This window comes from Chrysochloris asiatica, unplaced genomic scaffold (assembly GCF_000296735.1).
Source record: "Chrysochloris asiatica unplaced genomic scaffold, ChrAsi1.0 scaffold00112, whole genome shotgun sequence".
Taxonomy (NCBI): domain Eukaryota; kingdom Metazoa; phylum Chordata; class Mammalia; order Afrosoricida; family Chrysochloridae; genus Chrysochloris; species Chrysochloris asiatica.
Genome location: NW_006408630.1, coordinates 9644449 through 9661414, shown reverse-complemented (window position 1 = coordinate 9661414; position 16966 = coordinate 9644449).

The following is a 16966-nucleotide window of genomic DNA, read 5'->3' as shown; positions in this document are numbered from 1 at the left end:
AACTGAAATGTCAGTGGTTCAAGCTCACCAGCTGCTCCTTGGATACCCGATACAGGGTGGCTATGGGTAGGAACCAACTCATCAGCACTTAACAACCACAACAACGACTAATGATCTTGAACATTTATTCATATGTGTGTTAGCTGACCAAATCTCTTCCTTGGTGAAGTTCCTGTCCCTGTACTGTGGCCATTTTTTAATTAGGTTGTCTTTTTCTTTTAGGGGTATTAAAGTTTCCTATAAATCTTAGAAATTAGTCACTTGTCTGATATGTTGTTGTAAATATTTTTTCCCATCTGTGCGCTCCAGTTTTACTCTTTTGGAGAAATGTTTTGATGCATATAAGTTTCTAATTTGTTGTTGTTGTAGGTGCCATCAAGTCGTTACTGACTCATAGCAACCCTATGCACAACAGAACGAAACACTACCCGATCCTGGGCCAATGTCATAATTGTTGCCACACTTGAGCCCATTGATGCTGCCACTTTTCCAATCTATCTTGCTGGAAGACTTCCTCTTTGTCTCTGACCCTCCACCTTACCAAACATGATATCCTTCTCCAGTGACTGGTCCCTCCCAACAATATGTCTGAAGCATAAGAGACAAAGTTTGGCCATCCTGGCCTCACAGGACCACTCTGGCTGCACTTGTTCCAATACAGATCTTTTGGTTCTATGGGAAGCCCATGACACTTTCAATATTCTCCTCCAACACCATAACTCAAAAGTATCAGTTCTTCTAGGTCTCCCTTATTCACTGTCCAGCTTTTGCATGCACATGAGGTTATTGAAAATGCCATGGCTTGGGTCGGGCACACCTTAGTCCTCAAGCTGACGTCTTTGCTCTTCAACGCTTTGAAAAGATCTTGTGCAGCAAATTTGCCAGTGCAATACATCGTTTAATTTCTTGAATGCTGATTTCATGAGTGTTGATAGTTGATCCAAGAAGAATTAAGTCCTTGACAATGTCAATCTTTTCTCCATTGATAAGGATGTTGTGTATTGATGCAGTGGTGAGGATTTTTGTTTTCTTTACATTGAGATGCAATCCATACCAAAGCCTGTGCTCTTTGATCTGCATCAGTAAATATTTTAATCCCTCTTCACTTTCAGCAAGCAAGGCTGTATTGTCTGCATATCACAGGTTGTTAATGAGTCTTCCTCCAATCCTGATGCCACGTTTTTCTTCATAGAACCCAGCTTCTTGAATTATTTGCTCAGCATACAGGCTGAATAAGTATGGGTAAAGAATACAACCCTGTTGCAGACCTTTCTTAATTTTAAACCATTCAGTGTTCCCATGTTCTTTTCAAACAACTGCCTCTAGGTCCATGTACAGGTTCCTCATGAGCACAATTAAATGTTCCAGAACACTCAAACTTCGCAACGTTGTCCATAGCTTGTCATTATCATCACAACCAAAAGCCTTTGTGTAGTCAATAAAGCACAGGTAAACATCTTTCTGATATTCTCTGTTTTCAGCCAATATCCTTTGGACGTCAGCAATGGTATCCCTAGTTCATGGCCTCTTCTGAATCTCCTGGAACCTCTGAAAGTTCTCTGTCAATGTATGCTTGCAGCCATTTCTGTATTAACTTTAGTAAAACTTTACTCACATTGGATATCAAAGATATCGTCTGATGATTTCCGCATTCCGTTAGGTCACCTCTCTTTGGAATGGGCACAAATACAGATCTCTTCCAATCAGTAGGCCAGATAGTTGTGTTCCAAATTTATTGGTAGAGATGAGTGAGTGCCTCCTGTGCCGCCTCACTTTCTTGAAAGATTTCAATTTTTATTCCATCAATTCATGGTGCCTTGTTCTTTGCCAATTCCTTCAATGCACCTTGGACTTCCTACTTCATTATCATTGGCTATTGATCACATGTTACCTCTTGAAATGGTTGAACATCAACCATTTCCTTTTGATACAGTGACTCTGTGTATTCCTTCTAGCTTCTTTTACTAATTTTTAATATATCCCAATCATCTATTTTGTCTTCTTTTGTTTGTGTAATTCTCACAGTTTTTGGTAGTCTATGTGTGCCTTGTATTAGAGCTCTGAAATTTATCCCTGTTTTTTCATTGATGACCTCTATAATTCTGGGATTCACATTTAGGTCTTTAATCCATGCTGAGTTGGTTTTTGTGTATGACATGAGGTAAAGGTCTTGTTTCAATCTTTTACATATCGATTTCCAGTTCTGCCAGCATCATCTGTTAATGAGACTATCTCCTCCCCATTCAATGAACTTTGGCCCTTAGTGAAAGATCAGTTGGCTGTATGTGGATGGGTTAATTTCTGGTTTCTTGTTTCTGCCCCATTGATCTTTGTATCTTTCATTGTACCAGTACCAGGCTGTTTTAAGCACTGTAGCTATGTAGTAAATTTTTAAATCAGAGAGTGAAAAACTTCCAACTTCGGTCTTCTTAAGATTTGCTTTGCTTATCCTGGGTCTCTTTCCATTCCACATAAAGTTTATAATTGTTTTTTCCATGTCTTTAAAGAATGTTATTAGAATCTGGATTGGAATTATGTAATATATGTAGATTTCTTTGGGTAGTGTTGACATTTTCACAATGTTAAGGCTTCTTATCTAGGAGCATGATTTATTATTCCAATTTTGTAGGTATCTTTTGGTTTCTTGTAATAGTGCTTTGTAGTTTTCTTTGTATAGGTCCTTTGTTTCTCAGGTTACATTTATTTCTAAATATTTCATCCTTTGGGCAGCTATTGTAAATGGCATTGCTTTCCTAATTTTCATTTCAGCACTGTAATTATTAGTATAGAGGAACCCAACTGATTTTTTGTATGCTGATCTTGTACCCTGCCACTTTGCTGAATCTTCCAAAGAGTTCTCATTTTGTTTGTTTGTTTTTCTGAGTCTTTGGTGTTTTCTATGTGTAAGATCATATCATCTGCAACTATAAAGAGATTTGCTTCCTCTTTCTAATTTGTATATCTTTAATTTCCCTATCTTGCCTTATAGCACTAGCTAAGACTTCCAAAACAATATTTAATAGGAGTGGTGATAAAGGGCATCATTGATTTGTTCTTGCTCACAAAGGGAAAGTTTTCATTTTCTCTCCATTGAGAGTGATGTTGGCAGTTAGTTTTGTATATGTGCTCTTAATTATGTTGAGGAATTTCCCTTTAATTCCTACTTTGTTGAGTTTTTTGTTTTGTTTTGTTTTTTAACAGAACTGGATGTTGGATTTTGTCAAATGCCTTTTCTGCATCAATCAATATGATCATGTGGTTCTTTTCCTTTTTTGAATTTATATGGTGGATTATATTGCTTGTTTTTTAATATTGAACCATGCTTGTAACCCTGGTATAAATCCCAGTTGGTCATGATGTATTGTTTTTTGATGCATTGTTGAAATCTGTTGGCTAGGATTTTGGTGAGAATTTTTGCATCTGTGGTCTATAATTTTCTTTCTTAGTGATGTCCTTTCCTGGTTTTGGTATAAGGGTTATGCTTGCTTCATAAAATGTATTAGGAAGTTTTCCATCTTTTTCTATATTTGGGAATAATTTGAGTGGAATTGGTGACAGCTTTTCCCTGAATATTTGCTAAAGCTCACTAGTGAAGCCATCTGGACCTGGATTTTTTTGGTTGAAAATCCTTTGATAACCTTATCAAATTCTTGTTTTACTATAAGTCTGTTCAGGATTTCTACTTCACTCTGTGTACGTTTAGTTGGTGGTGGTGGTGTGCCGTGGAGTCAGTTCTGACTCATAGTAACCCAGCATTGGTTTTCTGAGACCGCAAACCTTTACAGGAACAGAAAGCCTCATCTTTCTACTGTGGAATGGCTGGTAGTTTCGAACTGCTGACCATGAGGTTAGCAGCCCAATCATAGCCACTACACTACCAGAGCTCCTTAAGTTCAGGTAGGTAGGTCACATTTTTCTAAAAATGTATCCATCGCTTCTAAGTTTTCAAATTTGTTCAAGTACAACTCTTCATAATATTCTTTTACTATCCTTTTTATTTCCATTGGCTCTGTTGTTTTTATTTTCATTGGTTCTATAGTATTCTCTTATTATCCTTTTTATTTCCATTGGTTCTGTTATGTAGTTTTTTATGCATGTTATTTGTGTCTTCTCCATCTTTTCTTTTGCTACATTTGCCAATGGTTTGTCCATTTTTAATCCTTTTGAAAACCAGATTCTTGTCCTGTTGATTCTTTCTATAGTTTTTCTGTTTTTCTGTCTTTTTTTATTTGTGCTGTAATTTTCTTTTTCTTTTTTTTCACCCTTTGGTTACTGTAGGTTTACTTTGCTGGTCTGTTTCTCATTGTTGGGGATGTTGTGCTAATGTGTTAATTTTGGTTCTTTCTTCTTTTTGGATGTGTGCATTTATTGCAATACATTGTCTTCTCGGCATGGCTTTTGCCATGTCCCAAAGTTTTAGTATGTTGTGTTTTCATTCTCACTTGTGTCTAGGAACTTTATGAATTCACCTTTTCAAGTAGATTTTCAAGAAGGGTGTTATTTAGTTTCCATGTATTTGACTTTATTTCCTTGGTCTTCCTACTGTTGATTTCTAATTTTATAGCATTGTGGTCTGAGAAGATGCTTTGTAGTATTCTGATGTTTGTAAATTTATAGAGGCTTGTTTTATGGCTTAACACACTGTCTATTTTGGAGAATGTTCCATGTGCATTAGAAAAGAATGTGCATTGTGCTATTGTTGGGTTGAATGCTCTGTGTACATCTATTAGGTCAAGTTGGCTGATTGTGTTGTTTAGTTCCTCTGTGTCTTTATTGAGTTCTTTCTGGTTGTTCTATCTTTTTTTGAAAATGCTGTATCAAAATCTCCCATTATTATTGTAGAATTATCTAGTATATGTCTTTCTTCAAATCAGCGTTTGGTTTATATATTCTGGAACTCTTTTTATTGGAAGTGTAGATATTTAGTAAGGTTATGTCGTCTTGTTCAATTGACAATCATGAGATAGTGTCTTCTTTATCTCATATACTGATTTTTGTCTTAAAGTTTAGTTTATTTTACCAGAGATTAGTATTGCCATTCCTGCTCATTTGTTGTTGTTTTTTTATTGAAATTAGTTTGGTATATTTTTTTTCCAAACTTTAACTTTTAATCTGTTTTTGTCTTTGTCTGTAATATGCGTTTCTTGTATGCAGCATTTTGAAGGATCTTGTTTTCTTATCCATCTGCCACTATCCGTCTCTTAACTGGTACATTTAATTCATTGACATCAGTGTAATTATCGATAGGTATAAATTAATTGCTGTCATTATGTTTGTTTTCTTGTGGTGCTGCTGGTTGCTTTGCTCTGCATGCTTTCCTGTGCTGAGTTTTTGTGTTCTTTCTTGTCAGTTTCTTCATCATTTTAATGTTTCTATGTTATTCTTGGATTTTCATTTTCTTGGTATGTTGGGAAGTGTTAAGTTTCTTTAAGGTTACCCTATATTCCATTAACTTTTTACTCCATTTAAAACAGTCTGTTTTATCCTGGTGCCTACCTGAACTCCTCATTCCCTGGATCTCTGTTCCTATACTTTTACCTTCTTTCACACTGTAATTGTTTTTATCATAGATTGACCTGCCAGATCCTCTGAATTTGTTCTTATAGTTTTGCTCTGTTCTGGACTCTTTCATCTGTTGACTGAGTTCTGTTTGGTGCTGCCACATATGTCAATCTCTGGTAGTCGTTTGTTCTTGTTGTTACTCAGTCCAAAGAACTCCCTTTAGGATGTTTTGAAGCATTGGGTTGGCTTTGACAAAGTCCCTTGGCTTCTATTTATCCTGGAATGTTTTTATTACACCACTGTATTAGATTCACAGCTTTATTAGGTAGATGATTCTTGGTTGGAAGTTTATTTTATTTCAGGGTTTTATATATGTCTCCCCATTGCCTTCTTGCCCGCATGATTTCTGCTGAGAGATCAGAGATTAATCTGATTTGCTTGCCTTTGTAGTAACACTTCTCTTTTCTCTAGCTTCTTTCAGGATTCTCTCCTTGTCTTTGATTTTGGAGAGCTCAATTATGATATGTCTTGATGATTTTCTTTTGGGATCTATCCTTCCTGGAGCTCATTCAGCTTCTTGAATGCTTATTTTTTTATTTTTTCAGGATGTTAGGAAAATTGTCTTCTAGAAGCTTAGTAACTATTTCCTCTGTAGTTGTCTGTGAGTTTTCCTGTTCCAGAATTCCCATAATTCTCAAGTTATTCATCTCCATGTTGTCCCACTTGAATATTATACTTTTTCAAGTTTTTTTAATCATTTTTTTCTGCTTGCTCTTCTATCTTAGCTGTTCTGAGAGATTTGTCTTCCAGCTTCCACCTCTTCAATTCTACTCCTTTGCCCTTTCAGTATATTGTCTATTTCTGGTATTTTATTATTAATCATTTGGACCTCTTTTTATAGGTTTTCAATTGTTGTTTCCAATGCTGTATTTATCTTATTTGGTTATTCTTGTAGTGCTTTCCTGACTTCATTGTTTTTCTCAAATCCTCTGTGGAGCATTTGCACCTCAATATCATTATCCTGAATTCCTTCTCAGGCAATTCCAATGCCTGCCCTCCTGCCAATGGGAAGTGCAGGTCTGCCTTCAGCTCATTTGTCTCAGTTACTCTATCTTGTTTCTGGACATGTGCAGATATCATCAGTTGTTTCTTAGTCATCTTAAATAATTAAGTGCATTTTCAAGTAGTTCCTGTTGTCTCCTCCCTCTTCTTAGATTCTACCCACAGTGGTATTTGCCAAACAGATCCATGTGCATGCATAGTAGAACCCTGGGGTGGGGGGGGGCAGTACCCACTCACTCCAGCACCCCTTCTAGTCACCAGTGTGGAGATGTACAGACAGTGCATGACAAAGGAACAGGGGAAAAAAAATGTTCATACTTTTATCTCTGAGGATCCATCAGACCTTTGTGTGGAGCACTTCTCTAATCCTGCTCTCACTCCCTCACACACCACAATGGCTGCTCTGGAAGCTGCTGGCAGATACAGATCAGAAAACACCACCTTTCTTGCTTCTGCTACAAATCCCACTAGCAGTAAGCCTTCGAGCTTTCTAAATATTCCTTTATATGTAGTTCAGAGTTCTGGAACTGTCCACTGAACATGCTTCATCCATTATTCTCCCTAATCTGCCCTTAAGCCCCACCTCAATTCCCCAAGAGTGATGTTTTAAAAATCGCATAAATCATAATAAACTGTTAAATCCAAGTTCCAGAATTTTAGGAGTTAGTAAAATTTTAACATAGGCATTTTCTGCATTTATCGTAGTTGATTTCTGAACATTATGTTGCAAATCCCATTGGTGAAATTACTGTTTCACCTTGCAATTTTGGATAAGACCTATCTTGTTCCCCTCCTTTGCTACTGGACATTGCCTGCTTCAGTAAAGCATAATTCTAATTTTGGTAAACATCACTGCTTTTAGAACTAGGGAAATCTGCAGAATTTCATGGAAGCATGAAGCAAAATATGAAGTAGAGATGCTTTTCAGGCATCTTAAGGTAAGTATTAATGAAATCCTAGGATGCTATGCAAGGTTGTACTAACAACAACAGTGATAAGCCACATTGGTGCACAAAATTAAATATTATGGAAGTAAATAGAAATTGGTTTTTAGATTCCACAAAAATTTTGACTTTACTATTTTGGACAGCTGTGGGCTACTGATCCAAGTTCATTTTGCAAGGAAAAGGTAGTAGCAACCTGATCTTAACAGCCAGTCACCAAGGGATAGGACTTTACTAAGGTCCTTTTGGGTTCATACCTGAGTACTTTAACCATTATGTCACCAGGGTTCCTTAAGGGCAGGAGTTGTTGTTAAGTGTCATCAAGTTGGTTTCATGTCATAGCAGCATTATATAGAACTTCCAAGGAGCAGATGGTGGGTTTGAACAGGTGATCTTTCCATTAACAGTGCTTATCCTTCAGCACCATACCAAGACTCCTAAATAATCCTAAAAGATTTTTTCTCTTAGAATGTGGGGTTCGTGGCCTAGGATATCAAACCAAGATATTACACTTACATATGCACATAACACTGTACAGGATTGAAGTATACATCAGTTTCTTCAAAATACTGACACTCAGTCCTAGGATAAATTAGAAAAAAATATATACAGATGTCTGTGTTCTTTGATCTTCATTAGAAAATATTTTAAGTCCTATTCACTTTTGGCAAGCAAGGTTGTATCATCTGCATATTGCAGGTTGTTAATAAGTCTTTGCTCAATCCTGATGCCACCTTTTTCTTCATAAAATACAGCCTCTCAGATTATTTGCTCAGCATATAATTTAAATCATTATGGTTGAAGAACGCAACCCTAGAACATTCCTTTCCTAATTTTACACCATTCTGTGTTTCCTTGTTCTTTCTGAACAATTGCCTCTTGGTGTATGAACAGGTTCCTCATGAGGACAATTAAGTGTTCTGGAATACTCATTCTTCACGATGTTGTCCATAGCTTGTCTATACAATTGATATTATTTAAATATCAGTGACATGAATTCCAGAATTAAAGCAACACTGAAGCCACAGAGGTATGACAAATTGACAGATGAGTGGTGAAGTCTTCCTTGTAAGTATATAGATATTATTCTATCAAAATCAACTTAATACCTCAAGATAGATCTTGAAGTACTCTTTCTGATGATGAATGTGATGCTTTGCTCTTCAGTTTTTCATTCTAGGCATAATAGACCACAGGATTTTCTTACTCAAATTGACCAATACCACTCCATTTCAGCTGAGTAATGCTTAAGATATTGATTTTTATGCATTCCATTTCATTTTTTGCATCTTCTGATTTTCCTAGATTCATATTTTGTACATTCCATATTTCAATTACTAATAAATGTTTGTAGCTTTTTCTTCTTTTTTTTTTAGTTGGAGCCCATCAGCAAATGAAGGTCTCGTCTCCAAAGCTTTGTTCCATCCAATTCATTAATGTTGACACTACTTTGCAAAGGCAGCTTTTCCCCATGAATAGGTTAAGTGCCTTCCAAACCTAGGGACTCACCTTCCAGCACTATCTCAAACAATATATTCTGTTGTTATTCATAAAATTTACAGTGACTAACTATTCAGAAGTGTTCCCCCTCTCCTTCCTAGTCTGTCTTAGTCTAGAAGGTATGATGAAACCTGCCCACTTTGTGTGACCCTGATTGTATTTAAAATACTGGTGTCAGCTTCACAGCAACACACAAGCTACCACAGTATGACAATTTTACAAATTAGTTTTTGTTGTCCTTAGATGTCAAGTCAGTTCCTACTCATAGACACCTTATGTAGGATTTCAGAGGATCAGACAATGGATTTGAATGAGCAACCTTATTGCTAGCAGTCCAGTGATTATCCTAGAGTACCATACCAGGAAATTGTACATTGTCAATCCAATTGTATCGATGATAAAATTAATAGTCCTTAAAAATGGCTCACAGAGCAAAGCAAAGTTAACCTTTACCTGCTTCACCAGCCTTACCAGACTCCTCTACAATCATCTGTCTACTGCATATCTATGTTCTAGTCATACAGGAATTCTTTTCACTTACCATTTTTCTATTCTCTTCCCACTTTGAGGCTTTTTTACATGTTATTTGCTGTGTTTGTAGACCACTTTCTATGCTATTTGTCCACTAAAACCAACACATCTTTCAAATGCCAATGTGAAAGAGATTTATCAGATACATACTCTGGTCATGTACATACCCTACTCTTCCAGGCTCTTAGGCCATCTGAGGACCTTCCAACTTTACAATATTTTTATCTGCAAAATTTATACCAATAATTAATTGTGTCATTGTCTCAAATTGTCTAGAATGAAAACTCACAAATGACAGAAATTGTCTAAAACTAGTAAGTATATATGTACCTAGTACAGTACATTACATATAAATGAGGGGATTTCAAAGAGCTCTAGGAAATTAATTTTTTTAATTTCATTTTTCCATGAACTGTTTGAAGCATACCACAATGGATTATACTTTGGATTTCTAACCGCAAGATTTGCAGTTCGAGTCCACCAGGAGCTCTGTGGGAGAAAGATAAGGCTTTTTACTCCCACAGAGATTTACAGTCTCAGAAATCTTATTCAGGGTTGCTATAAGTTGGAGCCAACTCAAAGGCACACCATCACCACCACCATATGCAAAACTAAGCCAACAAGTACAGGTACAAAATTTTAGCAAAGTTTACTACATATCAAAATGTGGGGCTATTGTTTCTTTATGTATCCTCCATCCAAGTGGATACACTACTGAAAACAGTATTTTCATCTCTAACTATTCCCCAGAGAATTCTGAGCTCATAGATTTACATTAAGTCAAAACAGCAGTTTGGGAATTCTTGAGGGACTGAAATCATTTTTATTGTAAATGTTCTTTGAGTTTGGGGAACAAAAAGAAGACTTAAGGGGCAAGATTAGGGGGTAGATGGGATAAGGTTTTCAATGGAATTCTCAGGTTGCCCTTGCTACTTTCAAAGAATGAGCAGATGCATTGATGTGATGGAAAACATTTTCCTTGGCGCAACATTCCTAGGCTTTTCTCACAAATACAGTTTTCTTAAAACTTCATAAAATGCCCTCATGATCATCCTGTGTCCCTCAAGAATATCTATCAAGATAGATTTAGGCCTTTGAGGCCTAAATAAGCAGTTACCATAGCCTTCTGAGCTGACTCTCTGCCACAAATTTAACTGGCCCAGCAGATCTCCTTGGTCACTGTTTTCACTGGACCTTTTTTATTTTTTGAAAGTATACTGTGATATTTAAAATTTTGTGTCAACTTAACTGGGCCATAATTCTCAATGATTTAGCAGTTATTGTAGTTGTCATTGAGTTTGTTCTGATTCATAGTGACCCTGTGTAGGTCATCTGAGATGTGACTGTAAGTTTGAACCACTGACCTCATAGCTAAAGTCCAGTGCTTATCCTACAGCATCACAGGTTTTGCAGTTAAGACATAATATTCCCTCATAATGAGATATGCTAAGGAGCTCTGGTAGCGTAGTGGTTACGAATTGGGCTGAGAACTGCAAGGTCAACAGTTTGAAACTACCAGCTGTTCCGTGGGAGAAAAATGAGGCTTTCTGTTCCCGTAAAGATTTACAGCCTCAGAAACCCTGTACAGGGTCACTATGAGTCGGAACCAACTCCAGGGCACATAACAACAACAACAACAAAATGACATATGCTATGAATAGCTAACCAATTGAAAGGACATTTCCTCAAGGGTGTGGCCTGCTTCCAATATATTGAACACTCAGCCAAAGCTTGATTACTTTTTGCTGGGTCTGGATCCTGCATCTGACTTGTTATCTGACCTCTGGTTCTTTTGACTCAAGCCAGTGGCCTATTGTATTGCTTGCCAATCCTGGAAGTCATCAGTAGCCTGTTATATTACCTGCCATCTTGGATTCATTCACCTCTGTAACCAAAAGCCTGCTGTCAGACCTACCAATTTTGGATTGATCAGTTCCTGCAGCTACATGTGTCAGCAGAAGCCTTCAGCCTGACAACTGACCCCAGCTAGACATCTGACCCATGGACTTGGAACTTGCCTACTTCTACAACTTTTTAATCATTTCCTTAATATAAATCTGTGTGTGTTGTTGTTGTTTTTGTTAAGCCCCATGAAGTTGGCTCTGACTCATAGTGACACTTGATAGGGTTTCCAAGGTGTTGCTGGAGGTTTGAACCACTGACCCTGTGCTTATCCTACATTGCCACAGGTCTGCTTATTTCATAGTCTTAGTTATGTCTTTGATCAGTGATCATGAGTCAGTCTTGTTATATGTTTGCGAGCTTATAAGACAATCCTTGTTTCTTATATACTTGCATTTAAACTTTGTGATCTCTTTAGTGGAGCCAAGAAACTCTTGTGGGGTAATATGTTAAGTGTTGGGCTGCTAACCAAAAGGTTGGTGATTTAAACCTACTAGCCCATCCACAGGAAAAAGATGAGACATTCTGTTTCTATAAGACTTACAGCCTTGAAAACTTTAGTGATCAGTTGTATTTTGTCACATAGGGTCACTGTGAATCTAAATCAACTTGAAGGCAGCAGGCATTACTAGAACCAGCCAGTTATTGATTATATTTTGCACACTTTTTCAGTTTATAAATGTAAGTGTTTAAATCCTTTATGATCATGTCAGGAATTAAATACAAGTCTTACACCACCAACTGCAGACTAAAAATTGTTGTGAGATGGAAGAAACAAGCAATAGAGCAGCAATAAGAGAGTTCGAGGTTTGATAGCCATCCATCCATTCGTTAAGGAAGAAAGTAGAAAAAGTAGTCGTATAAAAAAAACTCACAAAAGCATGGTTGATACAAAGGGAAACGGCCTGAGTTGGAGAATAAGTGAAAGAGTAGATTATTTCATAAAGGGAACAAAACCAAGTTGCCTCTACTGGTACAATTCATATCAAAGTGAAGTTTCTGACAAATAAAAGAAGAATGCTAAATTTCAAGATAAGTTTCTCATTTCATGAAAAAAAAAATATTTTTTTTATGAGAACGAGAACCATTGTAGGCCAGCAACTTCTAGATGACTGAGCAAAAGATGGCTAACTTCTGTAAATTCTTTATCAAAGAAATCTCTGAAAAATGTATCTCTCCAATTAATATGTCTTTCAAAATTCCTGCCACCAGGACTGTAGCTTCTTTAGGTACAAAATTTATTGCTATTACAACCACTGAGAACTAGATGGCTTGCTTGGTTTTATAGTGCCTGGTTGCTAGTGGCCTTAACCTGCAAACTGCAGCTATGAGATATTGCAGTCAACAACTTATTCAAGACTTTCATGAGAAGAGAGTGGGATGAACAGATGCAGTCTGGGTTTCATGAGATCACACCATTAGAATGACTGAAGTAGGCATCACTTACAGAAGTCTGCAAGTGAGTGGCTTCTGCTTGAGGAAGGAAAAAAATAGAAGCCCATCTGTAATGGCTTCAGAAAAGCAGAATGTTGATGATAAAGATGAAAATGTGGACTGCAGTGTTAATGATGACATCAGTTGAGACATCACCAAAGAGCATCTACAGGCAACTTTAAGATATTTTCATTATCATAGTGATGAAAATTTGATTTTGAAGGGTTCTAGGAGTTAGATGATAATGAAGATGAATAAATAAACTAAAAGTACCTATTTTTAAATTTAAAACACAATTTTTTCTGGTAACTTTTATTGTTTATTTCAAAGATACTGATTATCAAGATGTATATTTCAGTTCAAGATTAATAAAAGCAATAAAATATAGACACCATCTTGTTCTAATAGTTTTAGGCTTAGGATCATGTCTTGCTAATTTCTAGTTTTTCATGCACTGATACATAATCTTTGGTGTCAACAGGGTGTTCCATTTCCATCATGAGACCATTCAGTTCAATCTTGGTTGCACTTGGTTTAGGAAAATACTTAGATTAAGTGAAGATTCCATGAGGTCAGTTTTATCCCAGTAACATTAAGTCCATTGGACAGAAAAAAAATAAAAATAAAAATGAAATTGAAGTCAGAAACATGTGGCGGTGGGGGGGGGGGAAGATTGGAGTAGCATGCTTATGAAAATAATATAGAGGAATTTTCCAAAATGTAAGAAGTATACATTATTTGTGAAAAATAATAGCAGATAGTTTGGCACCAAAACTGTACCCAGTAAGTGACACAACTAGTGATAACTAGTTGAACCTATCATATGATAGTTCTTAGGCTCTGGAGTGAGAAAAAAAGCATACCATATTTTCATAAATAACATGCCCACATAAAAAATGATCACACACATATACCATACATAGCATGCATAGAAAGCAAATCATGATAGGTTACTCCAGTTTACAAAACTGTATAGCATCCATGTTGTTTGGGTGGGTGGGGGGGGAGAGGTAGGCCCTTCAGAACAAATGCCCCTCTAAGACAAAAACTCAAAGGGAACACATGAGCAGACTTATAAGCTTGCTGGAGACCACATGGGGCTATTGGTGAGTAGAATAGGGGAAAAAGCAGCAATGAAGAAATGGGCTGAGTTTAGTCATGTTCCGTAGACTCCCATTGACTTGGAGATGAGCGAGAGAAGAGGATGGGCTGGTTGGTCCAAAGTGTGGTGAGACCTATGGACACCTGAGCCCATGGACAAGGATATAGCCACAGAGGGCTAGAGCTTAGAGTGAAATATCCAGCTGATATAAAGTGAGGGGAGACGCACAAGAACACCCAAACTTGCAGATAGTACCCATTTGACCTAGCCTTGATGGCTTGAGAATCAGAACTCTACTAGAAGAAGAAAAGAAAAATTGATAAAGGAAATGAGGGTAAATTGCTCCAATATGATGAACTTGACCTATACTCATGTAGGTTGTTGTTGTTAAGTGCTGTCAAGTCCATTCTAACCCAAAGAGACCCCGTATAGGGTTTCCAAGGAGCAGCTGGTGAGCTTGAACCACGAACCTTGCAGTTCAAATGACTTTGCAGCCTGATGCATTAGCCCATTGTGCCACACCAGGACTACACTCATGGAGGGAAGGAGTCTTCACATCAAGTATCAATGTTATCCCCCCTGTATACAGGATAGTTAAGGATGGGCAACTTAGACATTAGCTACTTAAAATGAGAGAGTGATTAAGGCTTGAAGTGACTGGCTTACAAGGTTTCAAGAGGGAATTTAGGTTAAGAGTGTGTGGGGGAAGATATAGTCTCCACTGAATCGTTTTCATATTGTCTAGATGGGTCTGGTAAAAAGACATGGGGATAAGATTCTTATGATTCAATAGTGAATATTTGTTATCATGACTAATGGCAACTGTCACAATTGTAAAGGTAGAAGTTTTGTAACAAAAACAGGGGAGAGTTAATCTTATAGTCCAGAAACAGAAGACCCTAGGACCATCAAGGGAGTAGAGCACAAGCAGAATGTGGGACGTTATCTAGAGAAGCATCAACACCAGAGATGGAGGCAGAGATGGGAACATGGAGAGAGGGAGCAGCTGATGACTCTAGATTCATGGGAAGAGAGGAACTGAGAGCTGGTGGCCAGGAGGCAGATTTGCACAATGTGCCTTTGAAGGTTTAAATTATTATATATGCCTGAGTGTTTAAAAAAAAAAAAAAAAGAGCTAAAATGAATAGAGAGAAATACTGTTAACTGATGATACATAAGAAGAGCAAAAGGAAAGTAAAGCAAAGTTAGTTCAATAATCAGTAGAAGTGATATATTTGGGATCAATGGATATCTACCTGTTGGTAATTTAGATGCTGGAAGGATGCGGTATCCTATTAGATTTTCTAATCTCTGGAAAACAATCTAATCTTCAAACTTGTGGATATACTTTTCTGTTTCCTTATTCTTCTGAATACCTTTAAGAAGATAATCCCCAACCAAAAACAATGTATATCTTTATTACTTTTCATCTGAATTAGGTAACATCTGTTTCATGGTTGAGAGAGACCCTTTTTCATGTATAAACCTCACTATATGTGCATTTAAGAGAGCACTTAAGATGGCACAGTGGCTAAATTCTCAGTTGCTAACCAAACTGTCAGCAGTTCAAACCCAGCAGCAGCTCTGTGAGCTAAAGATGTGGCCATCTGCTTCCATAATGATAACAGACTAGGAAATGCTACCGGGCAGTCCAGTAGTGTTACTGCAAGTCAGAACCAACCAGACAGCAATGGGTGTACACACATTCTCATCAACACTGGCATTTCACTCAGCCAGATCATACAGGTGGGCAGATCTGGCAGGGTGTAGTGACATTTAATTTTCCTCATTGAGCCAGAAAATCTTTACCTGAGGATCTTAATGTTAAAAAAGCATAACACTGTGACAGACATTTTGTGATAGCTAGCTATGCAATCTTAAAGAATGTAAATATTTGACACTGTTAAAACTAAAAATATCACCTACTCTGAAATTTTGTTTGCTTTTCTAGGGAATAGAAAAGCTTATTTTAATCTTTTTGGTATTATCTCTTATAAATTACTATTTTAAGATTTCTTCTATCTACTATGTTGTTTTCATAGTGATGAAGAAGGGTTATTATTTTTTATTCATATGTTTTAAACTAATCCAATAAGTGGTTAATTTATATTACTTGCCACCTGCAGGCATTTCATTACCATTTTGAAAAGGTGAGAAAATAAGTCATTAATATGCATAGATGCTTTCCATAAGCAATTTAGAAGGGTATATACAACAGGAACACTTTCCAAATCTCTACCACTGCAAGGCTAAAAAATTATATTGAAATTCAGCTATTTAACCTTCATAAATGAAGTAACCTGCATAGCTAACATTAGATGTTTGATTTAATTTACTTGCACAGGTAGTTCACTGAGAAGGCATTTAACCTTAAAGTTAATGATATCAGATCTATTCCACAGTGTATGTGCCTCCAATTGCTTTCTACAGCACTGCACAAACTAATATTAAGTTCTCATTTTAGTAATATTCTTGGGCAGGAGGGAGACATTATCCTCAATTATACCTGTATAACATCTTTATCAACTTCAGTTGCCTTCCACTTCAAGAACAGGGTCAGGAAAGCAGGGGCAGGACCCAGCTCACAGCAGATAACCCTTGAAAGCAAATTCAAGGGGAAATCTCTTAGAGCCAACCATGAGTGTCTGTTTTTAATTATTTTTATGCTAGATAGGCCTGATTTTTCCTCTTGATATTTGTACCTTCACCACTTCACTGATCATTAGAAACACCTTTATTATATATATATATTCTTTATTTTGTTTTTTGAGGATTTTTTTTTTTTCAAGGAAAAAAAGTGACTAAAATTACTTGAAGAAATCTTTGGAGAATGTATAATCTTAGAGAGAGAAGACCTTAATTATGATTTTTTTAAAAACCTCTCACAAGTCATTAAAAATATGGAGTATAGCTATATGCATATCAAACATTTGTGGTGGTGGTGGTAGTGGTTATGTGCCATGGAGTAAGTTCCAATTCATAGTAATCC